Here is a 14,386-nt window from a genome sequence, read left to right as displayed (position 1 = left end):
GCATTTTTTATGAATGAATAAAACTATTTAATAATAAATTATGAAATTAGAGGTAGCAACAATATGTAGTACTTGAAAACACACAAAAATATATGTACTAACAAGATTAGTGTGGAAGCCTCCAAACGGCTGTTTTTGATTTGAATGATAGCGAGAATAATAGACGAAATGTAGACGAAATGAGTTGTGCTGATGCGCCCAAGAGGAGATACGTCATGAAATATTAAAATTAGCACGCTGAGCCGAGCGATAACGACTATCATAAGCAGCACCGAACACAAAAACCTCGTGTCGCAATATTCAGTGTGGGGCTGATATGTGCAAGCGAAGTTTGGTGGCTTGCACCCCTAACTAAAACATGTTATGCTTCATTAGGTTGTTACGCATTCATCTGCCGTTGGATACCTGTTTGAAGGAGTACTTTATTATTCGAACGTGGTCTCTCAAAAGGTTAGACTTTGGTCAGGCACCAGGATCTTTTGCTGGTAGAGGGAGGGGGCGGGATATTTGGTGTGTTTTTTCAAACATAAACCATAGCGTTCAAACATAAAAATAAAAATAAAACGATACAAGGATAGCAGCGCAACTTCAGTGACAACCGAGGGAAGCCACGCGCTTCAGAATGGTGCGCACATTAGTGAAAATCGCGCTGACATTTTAACTCGACAGCTTTTAAAACCCCATGCCACCCCATGCCACCCCATTCCCCACCAAATTCAGCATCGGCTTCGTATGCAAATTATCGCGCACATCTATCTAGAATTGAAACTCAATAAGCAGAAGACTAAGTATAATGTTCAACAGCTTTACAATAGGTAGCGAAGAACAGGAAGTGGTAAATGAATACGTCTACTTAGGACAGGTTGTAACCGCAGATCCAGACCATGAAAGGGAAATAACTAGGAGAATAACATTGGGATGGAGTACATTTGGCAAGTATTCACAGGTTTTGACTAGCACCTTACCTGTATCGCTCAAGGGGAAAATATACAACAGTTGCATCTTACCTTTACTCACCTACGGGGCTAAAACATGGAGGCCAATGAAAAGGGTTCTACTTAATTTGAGGACAACGCAGAGAGCTATGGAACGAAGACTGGTAGGCGTATAGATTAAGAGATAGGAAGCTAGCAGAGTGGGTAAGAGAAATAACTTGTGTTAATGACATCCTAGTGGAAATCAAGAAAAGAAATGGGCATGGGCATGAGCAGGGCATGTAGTGCGTAGAGAGGACAACCGATGGTCGCTTAAGGTAGCAAATCGGATTCCAAGGGAAGGAAAGCGTAGCATGGGGTGGCAGAAAGTTAGGTGGGCGGATGAGTTTAACAAGTTCGCAAGGGTCAAGTGGATGCTGCCAGCACAGAGCCGTGTAATATGGAGGAATATGAGAGAGACCGTAGCACTGCAGCGGGTATAGTCCGGCTGATGATGATGATGATGATGATGATGATGATGATGATGATGATGATGATGATGATTATGATGATGATGATGATGATGATAATAATAATAATAATAATAATAATAATAATAATAATAATAATAATAATAATAATGATTATGATTATGACCATCATCATCATATCTCATAGGCGGCGCTGGCAGGTGGCATGATAGGGGGAAACATGAGCATGATAGCAACTGCTACCACCCCGTTTCAAAAGGGACGCTCCTATATTCCATCCATCCATCTATCGGGCACAGATTAATCGTCGGCTAGTGTGTCGTCACAAGACCACGTGACATAGACGAGTTGGGAAGAGCTGAGAATTCGAGCAGCATCCTTTGTGATAGCAGGATGAAATAGGTATCCAGCCCTCAGGGAACCTTGGATTCCGATAGAGTCATGCACGTTACTCATATGCCACGAAGGTAAATTTGTACGGCGTGGTTAACGCGGTTTATATCAATGTCGGTTGGTCCTTCACATATTATATAGATTACGACTGTAGGCTGAGAAACGCCTGTAAGATATTCAGACACAAATTAGGCGATTGGTGATTAGGCTTGTAATAAAGTGGATGCACGAGACCAAGGATGCTTAAAGTTAGCGGAGACATCTGGGCGAGTGTCAGAGCCCATCCTCTTTGCTTCTTGATCATCGTCCTAGTCTGCAGCGCTGTTTATTCATCGTGTTAAATTTAGCCACCGAGAGGAGGCACTAATGGTGCTGCGTCATAGTTTTAAAGGGGAGCTCCCCTCTGTCTTTAATTCTATTAAGTTTTTTTTTTCTTCGTTATATAGCTTAGCCCATTCAACGCCATCATGCCATCGTCTCTAAAGTTGTTTTTAACCTAGAGGGGCGTTTCTCTCTCCGACATCTTGCCAATACATTCATCGGAATAATCCCCTTCGTGTTTAAAAATTACTTAGGCGTCTTTCGGGTCTTCACCGCACATCATATACACGACTTGTATTTTTGAGCGCTTAGTTAATACTTGTCGAGGGACAGAGTTCCCTATGCCCCGATATCTTATGCTTTTCTTTTGTGTGCAATAGACCAAAGATCTTTATACACTGCTAGCATCGTTCAGCGTGTTGCTCGGGGTAACTGACGTACTCTTTGTTGTGACATCTCATTGTGCATGCAACGAAACCGTCTGTACGAAAGGCTTCAATGCAAACCGCTTGGACAATACACCCTACAAATTAAAAAAAAAAAAATTGTGATGAGTGTATTTGGGGAATGGGAGGCCCTACTCGTTTAATCATGATCTCGTCCGTGTTTTCGAGTTCGACATGTGGGCCAACAGGAGTTTTAATCAAAACGGTCTATTCGTGGGCGGCTTTTGCATTTAACTGATTTGTTTGATTGTTGTTGTGAAACCTATGTCGATTATAGGATATTTGATGATATTTTGGGGGCAAATTTTCATTTCTTTTGCTTCAACTATATCCTTATGCAATGCGCAAATAGCATACATGTATAGTGGAAAGATCTTAGAATATTGCCTTCTGCGGCGGCTTGATAGACTTTGACTTCGAACAGCTCGTCTCCTATTCGCAGTCTCAAACCTGGCCTTGAAAGTAATGTATGTTGTTGGCGGGGGGGGGGGGGGGGGGGGACGTAAAATATATCTATGTGCTGTGTTAAATGAGGTTAAAGAGTGCAATGCGGTGTTAATTCTGGGCACACCGCAACAAATCTAAGGACTCATCTTATACATGGAAGTGGATGGACATCACGCTTCGTCACGTAGCTAAATTTTCAATAATCGACGCATAAATGTAAGGTGTTTTCCTCACCAGCACCACAGGCGAAGCACAGGCTATGGCGAGCGAATAAACCTCGTCTTTCAAGGGACAGTGACCGCCCAGCGATCTAAATGATTTTCTACACAGGAGACTCTAAGGGATCGTCCCCAGAACACATGGCCGCAAGGGGTTTTTCAAAATACTATTTAGTGGCTGTGTTACCGCCATTGCAAGCAACCTGTTTCACCGGGTTACTCCCTCGTCGTCTCTCGGAGCTTTGTTTTAATCTCCTGCATTGCAGACTAGAGTCTTCAAGCTAAAATCGTCCTCCTCCGATGTTCGCGGGAGGCTAGGAGTCATGGTCATGCTTTATACTTTCTTTGTTTCGCTTACGTGAGCGTGCTTCTTCGCTAGGGGAGCAAATCAGCGCGTTGAGGAGCAAGGTCTGCTTTGCTTGCTTTGAACTGCCATTAGTCATTGGTTTCGGGAAATTCACGATCGTCCTCGCAATGAAATGAACGCCACCACGAGTGTCTGTTTGGAAAGAATGGCAAGACAAATAAACCCGCACAGCGATACCCGTCGCAGCAGTGAAGCAACACAAAAAAACGATGCCTCGTATCCTCCACATTCGCCTTATCTATGGGCAATGAAAAAGTGCGAGCGCAATGAGTGGACGGCGTGGTCTACGCCTGCCCTACAGCACCTCATCGCCACCGCCGAGAGCAACAACAGCTGATGAGGTGCGCTCACATTTCGCATTAGAAAGTAACGTAATCATCGGCAATATTTTTTTAAACCAACCGTTTCTGTATTCTGATTGGGTATTATTTGCTACTCCCAACAAATGCGGAATCCTGTAGTGTCATTTCCATCCCTGCTTGTTTTTAGCTATTTCGCATGAAGAGGGATGCGATTTGTTTTACTTTGAAATTAGTGTCGCCGAATCTCGCGGATTTTTTTTTTTTATATTTGTGGCGGAAACTTTACAGGAGCCATCCGAAAAATGTACCAAATGAAGGGACTATCGACACGTTTAACGGGACCGCAAGACATGCTTATTGGCATTCCTGCAAGCAAACGAAAGAAATCAAATATAAGCGCATAAAAAATGCAATGTTAATGAGCACAGACAGTACGCTCGTCAACAAGATATCGCAATGGGTGGGCCCATTGATGAGCAGCTATTGTAGTTGGCCTCCGGATGAGCGTCTCTGAAAACTCGTTGGCTCCCTCAGCTCAGACTCCCACAGCGCAACCGGCCGCGCGACGCTTAAAAAAGCGCGCTCACCATGTCGCTTGACCTGCGTGGGAACTTCGCTTAGCGCTGCTTCGCCGCTGATTCGCGTCCTCCAACCTCCAAGTATGCAAATAATATGTCCATGTGAGCGTTTCACGAAGAGCTTACGAGATACTTTTATCATCGTTCAGGTGTCCCCATGTCACATGTCACTAACCTTCCTCAGCTGCGTTTGAGATTTAGTATATAGCAAAACCGAAGTGGTGAAGGCATGTCGGCCGGCGCTAAACAGAAACCTAAAAACGCAGAAAAATATAGTAGCAGCGCTTCTCTCGAACAGCGAGAAATTTGAATCTAGAGGGAATTTTACACAAGCGACTAAACGTCATGAGTGTTATATACAAGGAATTCACGCTGAATAACCAGAGAGATATTCGCGCGTTTTCGGTGTCTCGGGGTACATTTGCGTAGTCAACGAAGCGGCTAGACACGCAAGTATTCGGAAAAAGCAAAGAACCAAGTTCGGATGATAACGGCATGCATAGCAACAGCAAGAACGGGAATGCACAATATATTATGTATGCATCGCTTTTATAACCTGGTCAAAGTGAGTAAGTCAACTGTATCAGCACATATATAATCCTGCCTTCATATAATCGCCAAATAAATTTATAAAGGGTCAGATCTGAACGTGAGGTGAGGTTGAAATGGCCTTTGAAATTTGACTGTAATATAGCCTCAATAAAATCTCTGCCTGCCGGATTTGCTACATATCTTCTAAATAAATGCGACTTGTATTAAGTCTCAATACAAGAAGAAGCTATTGAGTATGCTTTATTTTTTCAGTTTTAACTTTTTGTCTGCTATGTACATTTATCTCAAAATCTGCTTCGAGTTTACAAATTTGATATAAGAGTGGAAACAATTGCGTTATGCAACCGTCACTAGAATTATTCGCTTTGAGACAACAAAGAGTTATTCTCCTTTTCTCCTCCTCGCTGAAAGAAAATTGTGCAGACTACTCGCTCAAAATACAAATTTTCATATGTATATTCGTGTGCTGAACGTCCTTACATTGAAGAAAAAAGACATAGTTATTATTCCCTAAATTATTAGTGGCACTCTAAGCATAACCCATAAAAATAGCGGCCTTATCTAAATAAGAGGCTAAGGACTCTGCTGAATAGAGCCTTATGAGGGCAAATTCATTCCATAACTACTGTTTCTGATTAGTTTACTTGAAAATTGCGTTCCTGCGTTGCAAATGACCATACTTTTCTCACTCAATTCAACATAATCTGCCGCTGAAAGGTTGCCAATAATAAACTTATCTTGCCCTAGCTAAGCAACCTTCCTGAGATATCGCGAATACGCAACGAGCTGATGCCTGCTTAAGCGCCCACGAAAATACCAGCGTAAGCGCTGAAACGCCAAAATAACACTCTGTCTTCACAGCCACTTAATTTAGAAACGAACCCACCGCCCATAACCAGGAGCAAGTAATAAGGTCACGAAAATGGCATTACTAGGGAGCACTCACTTACTAATTAATCGGCTTGCCTCAATCCTTTTATCATTGTAATATACTAGCTTAAAGGTGTAGGAACTTGTCTACGTGGTGAATTAGTAATACGGAGAAATTTTTAAAAGAACTTAGGTGCCAATTACACTGCTTCCAGCCCTGACAAACTATATTGTTTACCCTCTATGTGCTCTTAGTACAAATGCCTCCTGACGGCTCCAGCAGTGGGTAAAAAGGTCGATTTAGCTTTAAAGCGAAAGCCTTTCTTAACTCATGCGCGCAGTATATAAAGGGCAATCAGAAAACGTACATCACACTGCAAAGAAAAAAAAATGCGTCGCCTCTACCAGGAATCGAACCACTATCCCTGCGACCCCAAGCCGATCGCACAAACTGCTACTTTACACCGGGTGTAAAGAAGACAAAGAACAGAAAAACGCTGCGGCATCGCCATCACCATCGCTTGTCTCCGGCGCCCATCTCGCTCGCGCTGAAGCTGTGCCCTGCGGCTGGTAATTCGACCCTGCTGTGCCCGAAGTACTGCCAGTGCTAGACGTTCCAGCCAACCATTAAATCCACATTTCACTTGGTGGAGGTCAATCTGAGGTTCCCTGTACCAATCTCGCCCTGGAACTTCGCAGCAGAACATTGACTACCCCAATGACGGAGCCGACTTCATTGCACCTACCTCCGCCAGTCACCTGCACAGGTGCCGTTCGTCAACGGGACCCGGCTACCTTCAGTGGAAGCAGCGATGACGACGTCGACGATTGGCTGACCACTTACGAACGGGTCAGCCGTCACAATAACTGGGACGACAACCGCAAGCTCAACAATGTCATCTTTTACTTGAGTGACGTCGCTAATCTGTGGTTTCGAAACCACGAGTCGGACTTTGGCACCTGGGCGAATTTCAAGACGAAATTTTCTGATGTCTTTGGCCGCCCCGCCGTCCGAAAACTCCGCGCGGAACAGCGTCTTCGGTCGCGACTGCAGCTGCCCGGTGAAACGTTCACCAGTTACATTGAGGACATTGTTGATATGTGTCGTCGCGTTGAGCCGACCATGACCGAGGCCGCTAAAATACGTCATGTCCTCACAGGAATTGATGACGGCGCTTTTCACATGCTCATCGCGAAAGGCCCCACTACGGTCAAGGAAATCTATGACCTCTGTCAAAGCTACGACGAGCTCCGGAGGGAGCGTGCTTTGATTCGCCAGCCTCATACATCACTTGCTGGACTAGCCGCGGAGAGGGAGTCATCTAGCCTCTCTGAAGACATCAAGGCTTTTGTACGCCAGGAAGTCGCGCGACAACTGTCCCTGCAGCCCTATGTTAAGGAGTCGTCAACAACTGGCCTTGTTCCGGAGCTTCGCCATGCAATCCAACAGCATGTATCTGAAGTCCTCCCTAATCCTGTTCCTCAACCAGCTCCGGTCGCACCTTCAATGCCGTTACTCACGCCCACAGTTTCATCGTCCGGCGTTGCGCCACTGAGCTACGCTCCAGCATTCGCGCCGGCTCCTCCTCAAGTATTGCGCCGCACGTATGCCGAAGTCACTTCAAGTCCACCGCGTGAGCCAGCATATGCCTATGCTTCGCCCCCCATGCGGTCGGCACCAACAGCTTTTGCTCCCCCGTTGCTTCCGACACGATCTCCATGGCGCACATCAGACAACAGGCCTATTTGCTACCACTGCGGCATCCCTGGGCACACTACACGCTACTGCAGGCGCCGAATAAATATGGCCTTTGCTGCACGGCCTGCGCCACCTTATTTGGCCCCCCAGTTCCCAGTCCCATCGGGTCCTCCAACAGCACCCCCTGAACCTCCGGACTTCCGCCCTCGTCGTTCGCCATCACCACGTCGCCGCTCCATTTCGCCAATGCGCCGACGACCCGCTACCCAGCCGGAAAACTAACCGCCGCAGTTCGCGAGGCACGAACTGCGTATCCGACCGAATTTCAAAGTCCTCGTCTTAATCCCGCGAATGTTATTCCTGTCATCGTTGAAGGTGTTCATACTCTTGCGCTCGTCGACACCGGTGCCGCTGTATCAGTTATCAGCCAAAAACTCTGCCGCTCCATCCGAAAGGTGACTACGCCTCTCGAGGGACTATCGCTTCGTACCGCGTCCGCTCACAGCATACAGCCGACAGCTATCTGCACTGCTCGCGTCGTCATTGCTGCAGCCTTGTACATCATCGAATTCGTCGTTCTCCCCACATGTTCTCATGACGTCATTCTCGGCTGGGATTTCCTGTCCCAGCATCATGCTATCATTGACTGCGCCAGTCCTCAAGTAGAGCTTATTGAATCGAGTGATGCACCGTCTGATGCCCTGCTCCACGAGCCGTGTCCTCGTTTTGCGACCAAACTCCTCGTAGCACATGACACAACCATCCCACCCGTTAGCGCTGTTCTGGTTCCTCTCACTGCCTCTTTTACCACCGCCGCGACGGTCCTCTTTGTGCCCTCTAACGTTGTCTGCCGCCGCCGCCACTTACCGGTGCCGTTTGCCGTCCTTGACATGAAAAACGGCGCTAGCACACTTCTGGTAGCCAATTCTCTTCCGTCTCCCGCTATGTTGATCGAAGGGGAGTGCCTCGGCCGCATCGAGCTCGTGGACCTTCTGTTCACCTTTGATGATGTAGCATTCCCTGTTTGCCAAGTTGACGCCTTGACTCCAACTCGTGTGGCTTCAGATCCGCTACAGCGGGACCTTTTTGACCATTCCGTGGACACCGCTCTAGAACCGCGCCACCGCGAGCAACTTCTTGACCTTCTACACCAATTCCGCGCCTCCTTCGACATTCCGCAATCTTCCTTGGGCCGCACGACGACCGTTTCCCACCTCATCGACACTGGCGCTCATCCACCTCTCCATCAGCGGCCGTATCGGGTGTCCCCGACTGAGCGCCGTGTTATTGCCCAACAAGTCGATGACTTGCTGCAACGCGGAGTAATTAGAGAATCCTGTAGCCCATGGTCGTCTCCTGTGGTCCTAGTTAAAACGAAGGATGGCTCCATACGATTTTGTGTTGATTATCGCCGCCTCAACAAAATCACTCGTCGTGATGTGTACCCCCTCCCACGAATCGACGATGCCCTAGACTGTTTGCAAGGCGCAGAATTCTTTTCCTCACTCGATTTACGCTCCGGATATTGGCAGGTGCCCATGGCAGAGGCGGATCGTCCTAAGACCGCCTTTATTACTCCAGACGGACTATACGAATTTAATGTTATGCCATTCGGACTCTGTAACGCCCCAGCCACATTTGAAAGAATGATGGACACTGTACTGCGTGGCCTGAAATGGAACATCTGTTTATGCTACCTCGATGATATCGTCGTCTTTTCAACCGACTTCCCGACCCACCTGACTCGACTTCGCCAGGTCTTCACCTGCCTAACCCGCGCCGGTCTTCAACTGAACCTCAAAAAGTGCCGCTTTGGTGCCCGCCAGCTCACAATACTCGGACATGTTGTGTGTAAAGATGGCGTTCTGCCTGATCCTGAGAAGCTGCGCGCCGTCGCTGACTTTCCGAAACCGACCACTTTGAAACAACTGCGAAGCTTCGTGGGCCTCTGCTCTTACTTTCGTCGTTTTGTTCGGAATTTCGCAACCATCATAGCCCCCCTTACACAGCACTTGAAAGGCACCCCTAACCTCTCCTCTTGGTCGCCAGCCTGTGGTGATGCATTCGCGACACTGCGCAATGTTCTGACGTCACCACCAATCCTTCGCCATTACGACCCTACTGCACCTACAGAACTTCACACCGATGCCAGTGGTGTCGGCCTCGGCGCCGTCCTCGCCCAGCGCAAGCCTGGCTTCTCCGAATACGTTGTCGCCTACGCAAGCCGTGCTCTCACCAAAGCCGAGTCCAACTACTCCGTTACCGAAAAGGAGTGCTTAGCAATCGTGTGGGCTGTAACGAAGTTCCGCCCTTACTTATACGGCCACTCCTTCGAGGTAGTTACAGATCATCACGCTCTCTGCTGGCTCGCGTCTCTCAAGGATTCGTCTGGCCGTCTCGGGCGCTGGGCTCTCAGGCTTCAGGAATACGACATCCGTGTAGTGTACCGCTCTGGCCGCAAGCACTCTGACGCCGACGCTCTTTCTCGGTCACCGGTGCGCTCGCCTAACTCATCGTCCCCTCCTCAAGCATTCTTGTCAGCACTCACCATTGAGGATATGCCTTTCGAGCAACGACAAGATCCTTGGGTTTCTAACCTGCTGGATACCCTTGGCACTACTTCTGCGGCTACGCATCCTCGGGCACTCCGCCGACAGGCCTCCCATTTCGCCATTCGGGACGGCCTTCTCTACCGCAGGAACTACAACTCAGACGGCAGAACGTGGCTTCTTGTCATTCCGCGCCACCTCCGCTCCGAGGTTTGTGCCCACCATCACATTGACCCTCAAAGCGCTCATGCCGGCGTCCTCAAAACCTATGATCGAATTCGTCAGAGGTACTACTGGCGGGGAATGTACAATTTCGTACGGCGCTACATTCGCTCTTGTACCGCCTGTCAACAACGCAAGATTCCTCGCCACCCCGCTGGCCCTCTCCAGCCTTTACCTTGTCCAGCTCGCCCGTTTGATCGCGTGGGAATCGACCTTTATGGTCCGCTACCATGCACTGCCGCTGGTAATCGATGGGTCATCGTCGCAGTCGATCACCTGACCCGTTACGCCGAGACTGCTGCACTTTCCGCGGCGACAGCCCGAGAGGTAGCCCATTTTCTTCTACACCACTTCATTCTTCGACACGGCGCCCCTCGCGAGCTACTGAGTGACAGAGGTCGTGTCTTTCTTTCCGAAGTAGTTCAAGAGCTCCTGTCGTCTTGCAAATCGATACATCGGGCTACAACCGCGTATCACCCGCAAACAAACGGCCTCACGGAGCGCTTCAACCGTACGCTTGGGGACATGCTCGCAATGTATGTTACATCTGAATCGGGAAGCTCCAACTGGGACCAGGTACTGCCATTCGTAACGTTCGCGTACAACACTGCCACCCAAGCAACAACTGGGTTTTCGCCCTTCTTTCTCTTATATGGCCGTGAACCATCTTGTACTCTGGACACAATTTTGCCATACCATCCAGATGCCTCTGAGTACAGTGCTTTGTCAGATATTTCACAGAAGGCCGAGGAATGCCGTCAGCTTGCTCGCACGTTTACCTCCAACACTCAAGGCTATCGCAAAGATCAGCATGATACCGATACCCCTGCTCCCACGTTCCTGGCCGACAGCTTCGTTTGGCTATGTGTTCCTGCCACCAACAAACTAGACACCAAATACCACGGACCTTATCGCGTCTTGGAACGCACATCCCCTGTGAACTACGTCATCGAGCCAGTCACCCCTTCTTCCGACCACCGCCGTCGCGGCCGCGAGGTTGTCCACGTTAGCCGCCTCAAGCCATATTACAACCCTCTGGTCGTCTCTTCTCCCTGAGTCGCCAGGATGGCGACTTCTTCACGCGGGGGAAATGTAAAGAAGACAAAGAACAGAAAAACGCTGCGGCATCGCCATCACCATCGCTTGTCTCCGGCGCCCATCTCGCTCGCGCTGAAGCTGTGCCCTGCGGCTGGTAATTCGACCCTGCTGTGCCCGAAGTACTGCCAGTGCTAGACGCTCCAGCCAACCATTAAATCCACATTTCACGGGCATTTTTTTCTTTGTTGCTGGTTAGGCCACAATATTTCACACACACACAAAAACCCGAATCACAGCGTGAAGAACATATAGCTATGTACATATAGAGACATCATGATCAGCCAGTATCAGCTTGGCTCAACAAACAGCAACAAAGGCTCTATATTTGAGATCTAGTCGGAAGGTTCTGCGGCCGCTTTCTGCAAGAAAATTAAAATGACGCTGAGAGTTAGTGATGACGATAATAATGACAGTAGCGTTGACAATGGCGGTGCAGTTAGTTACAATGATAATTATGATAGGAGCTGTGACAACGATGGTAAATTTAGTTGAAGATGATAATAACGATAAGAGCGATTGGGATGACGATTGTACCTGTCATAATGATGATGCAGTTAATGAGAACAGTTTCGTGAAATTGCGTCTGCCTTTTCCGCTCTTAACCAGACTTAAGCGCTGTCTGCCACATTTTAATCTAGATATACTTCAAGTACTCTTTTACTCGCAAGAAACGTGTCTCCCACGTTTAAGCAATATTTGGATGCTTCAACTCCGTTTAATATCCTGTCAGAAATTTGTGCCTTCAAAGCTAATTATCAGCTTCTATTAAGTGTTTTGTAAACATTGAGCTGCAGAGATGGTATTGTCGGATGAAACTGGTATTAATTCATCGGAAGCAAGTTCTAATGAGATTCAGTTCAAATTTAGGTAACTGACTCTCTGCTGACTGATATCAATACAGAAAGACCTAGAGTTTTAACAAACGACCTCAGCAAAATTAGAGATTTATTGAAGTATATTATATTTCACACTGACTTTCAATAAGCGGTCAATCAAAACTCAGTGGGTGTTCTTATGATAACTATAAGTAATTAACTGTCACCATTATGGCTTGCCAACATTTAATGATAAGATTAAAAGAGGGCCTCACCGGTGGATATTAGAAAATAAGCAAAGCTCGTTTATTATAGTGCAGGAGGCCTTACATTTAACAATCATTGTAGATATATTTCTTTTACACCTCATTATCGATCGATTTTTGTAGCAATTCACGGGAGAAGCCACATCAGTACATGTGTGCAGATTACATTTTTTTTTTTCTGGGTGCTGCAAAGCAACAAAATTCTAACTTCCGAAACCGGCCTCCGGAGACGCTACGCTACACCTCCATTAGCTCACGTAATGCAGTGGCTTACGTTCAAAGCCCACCTTGCTATGACAACAGTCTTGGGCTGCAACGCTCTTAGAGATTGTATTGGAACGATGTCATACGGATGGCCCGCATGTAGAACCTCTTTCTTATATACCCACTCTACTAGGATCTATTTCTGAAAGAACCGGCCACCAGCAGTTATTTTCTAATCACAACAAGCATGCCTCCCTTTCAGGTCCGCCACTCTTCTAGGAATAAAACGCGTGGAACTCTTGGCACCAGTTTACTAGTAAGCATGGTTGCTGTTGGCGATTAGCTACAAGTCATTTATTACTGTCAGACAGCCAGCCGTATCGTCAACATTCTGATCGACTAACTCCTCCCGCCTGTTTCCTGACAACCACCACCGTTCTCTTTGCTACTTGCTACCAAAAGAAAGCTTGAAACCTGCTAGCAAATACGGAATATGTGACAGCACGGTCTTCACAAGCGGCAAAAATCGAAATTAGTTAGACTCACGTGCTGCCAGGAAAATAGCGTTTTACTTCTAGCCCATGGGATGCTTCAGAGCAAAGTAACCGTTTCCTTCTGGCAAAAAAAACAACATAAAGAAAACATATAAGAACAAATGCATGACAGCGTTTTATAAATTGCGCGCCTGTGGATTTTACGTTTCGCATGGTTGTGTAAGCCTGGCGGTAGAAAGTACAGTGCTTGTGGCGATATTCAGCAATTTAACATGAGGTTCTCAGGAAGCTCCTCTCGTTTCAAGTTTTACATTAAATCTGCAGATTTCTAGGCTATCAATTCACAAGCATTGTTTATAAAAACAAACGAACGAAACGTGATACTCGTAACACTGCATTACCTGAGAATATATTTTTCTGTATTTATATTTTTCCATTTATTTCTTAAAGTCATGGTGTCTGCTGCATCCTGCGCTATGTAGCAGCAATTTCACTGGTTCGAGGGAACGAGCCAAAATTTATGCATTTCCTCCCTTTCCACTATGCGAGCAGTGTGGTCTAGGATTGCGAAAGTTACGCTTTGAGATCTTGCAACGTCGGCATGATATACGATTGGCAGCGTGCTCAGCATGTGGCGCTGTGCATAAAGAGATATGCGCAGCTCCGTGGCTTCGCTTCAGCGCCCCCTTTGTTATATATTTCTGTGCCGATCTCCGCTCCAGTGCATATCTCTGATGTATATCTATATCTCTTACCCCTCTTAATTCTGCCGCAGTTTATAAAATAGTTATTTTTTCTCTCCCGTTTGATTTCCTACTGTTTCATCGAACATTAATTTCTTCCTGTTCTTCTCCTTAATGCAGTGGTTTGTCACGACAAATGATCGCAATTGCGCGTTTGCGGGCGAATGAATCTGCAGCACGAGTGACGGTCAACGCTTGTGAAGAGAGCGAAGAACGCACGTACGAAATATTGCGCTGTGAAAAGAAAAGATCTACATCCGTGCATTTTGCGGAATGGATACTCGCACATTTTTGTTAATTCGCAGAGGAGTCCTGATTAACGCACAGCCCCACAGATAGTATAATTCGCAGCATACACGCCCCATGTTTATTCTATTTAGCACACACGCATACGTGT

General features: G+C 47.1%; 1 long non-coding RNA gene across 1 annotated transcript in view; it reads right to left on the bottom strand.

The window, feature by feature from the left end:
- The window catches only part of LOC146190817 (uncharacterized), a 52,470-nt gene extending 39,101 nt beyond the window's left edge, over positions 1-13,369 (bottom strand). The window contains exons 1-2 of the long non-coding RNA XR_014706335.1: positions 13,299-13,369; positions 4,487-4,731 (exon numbers count right to left, since the gene is read on the bottom strand). This is a non-coding gene — a long non-coding RNA (uncharacterized LOC146190817). The remainder of the gene's footprint in view (positions 1-4,486; positions 4,732-13,298) is intronic.
- Positions 13,370-14,386: the final 1,017 nt, after the last annotated feature.

This window comes from Amblyomma maculatum, chromosome 4 (assembly GCF_055883805.1).
Source record: "Amblyomma maculatum isolate TAMU_Amacu chromosome 4, ASM5588380v1, whole genome shotgun sequence".
NCBI lineage: Eukaryota > Metazoa > Arthropoda > Arachnida > Ixodida > Ixodidae > Amblyomma > Amblyomma maculatum.
This window is presented reverse-complemented; position numbering and strand designations above follow the sequence as displayed.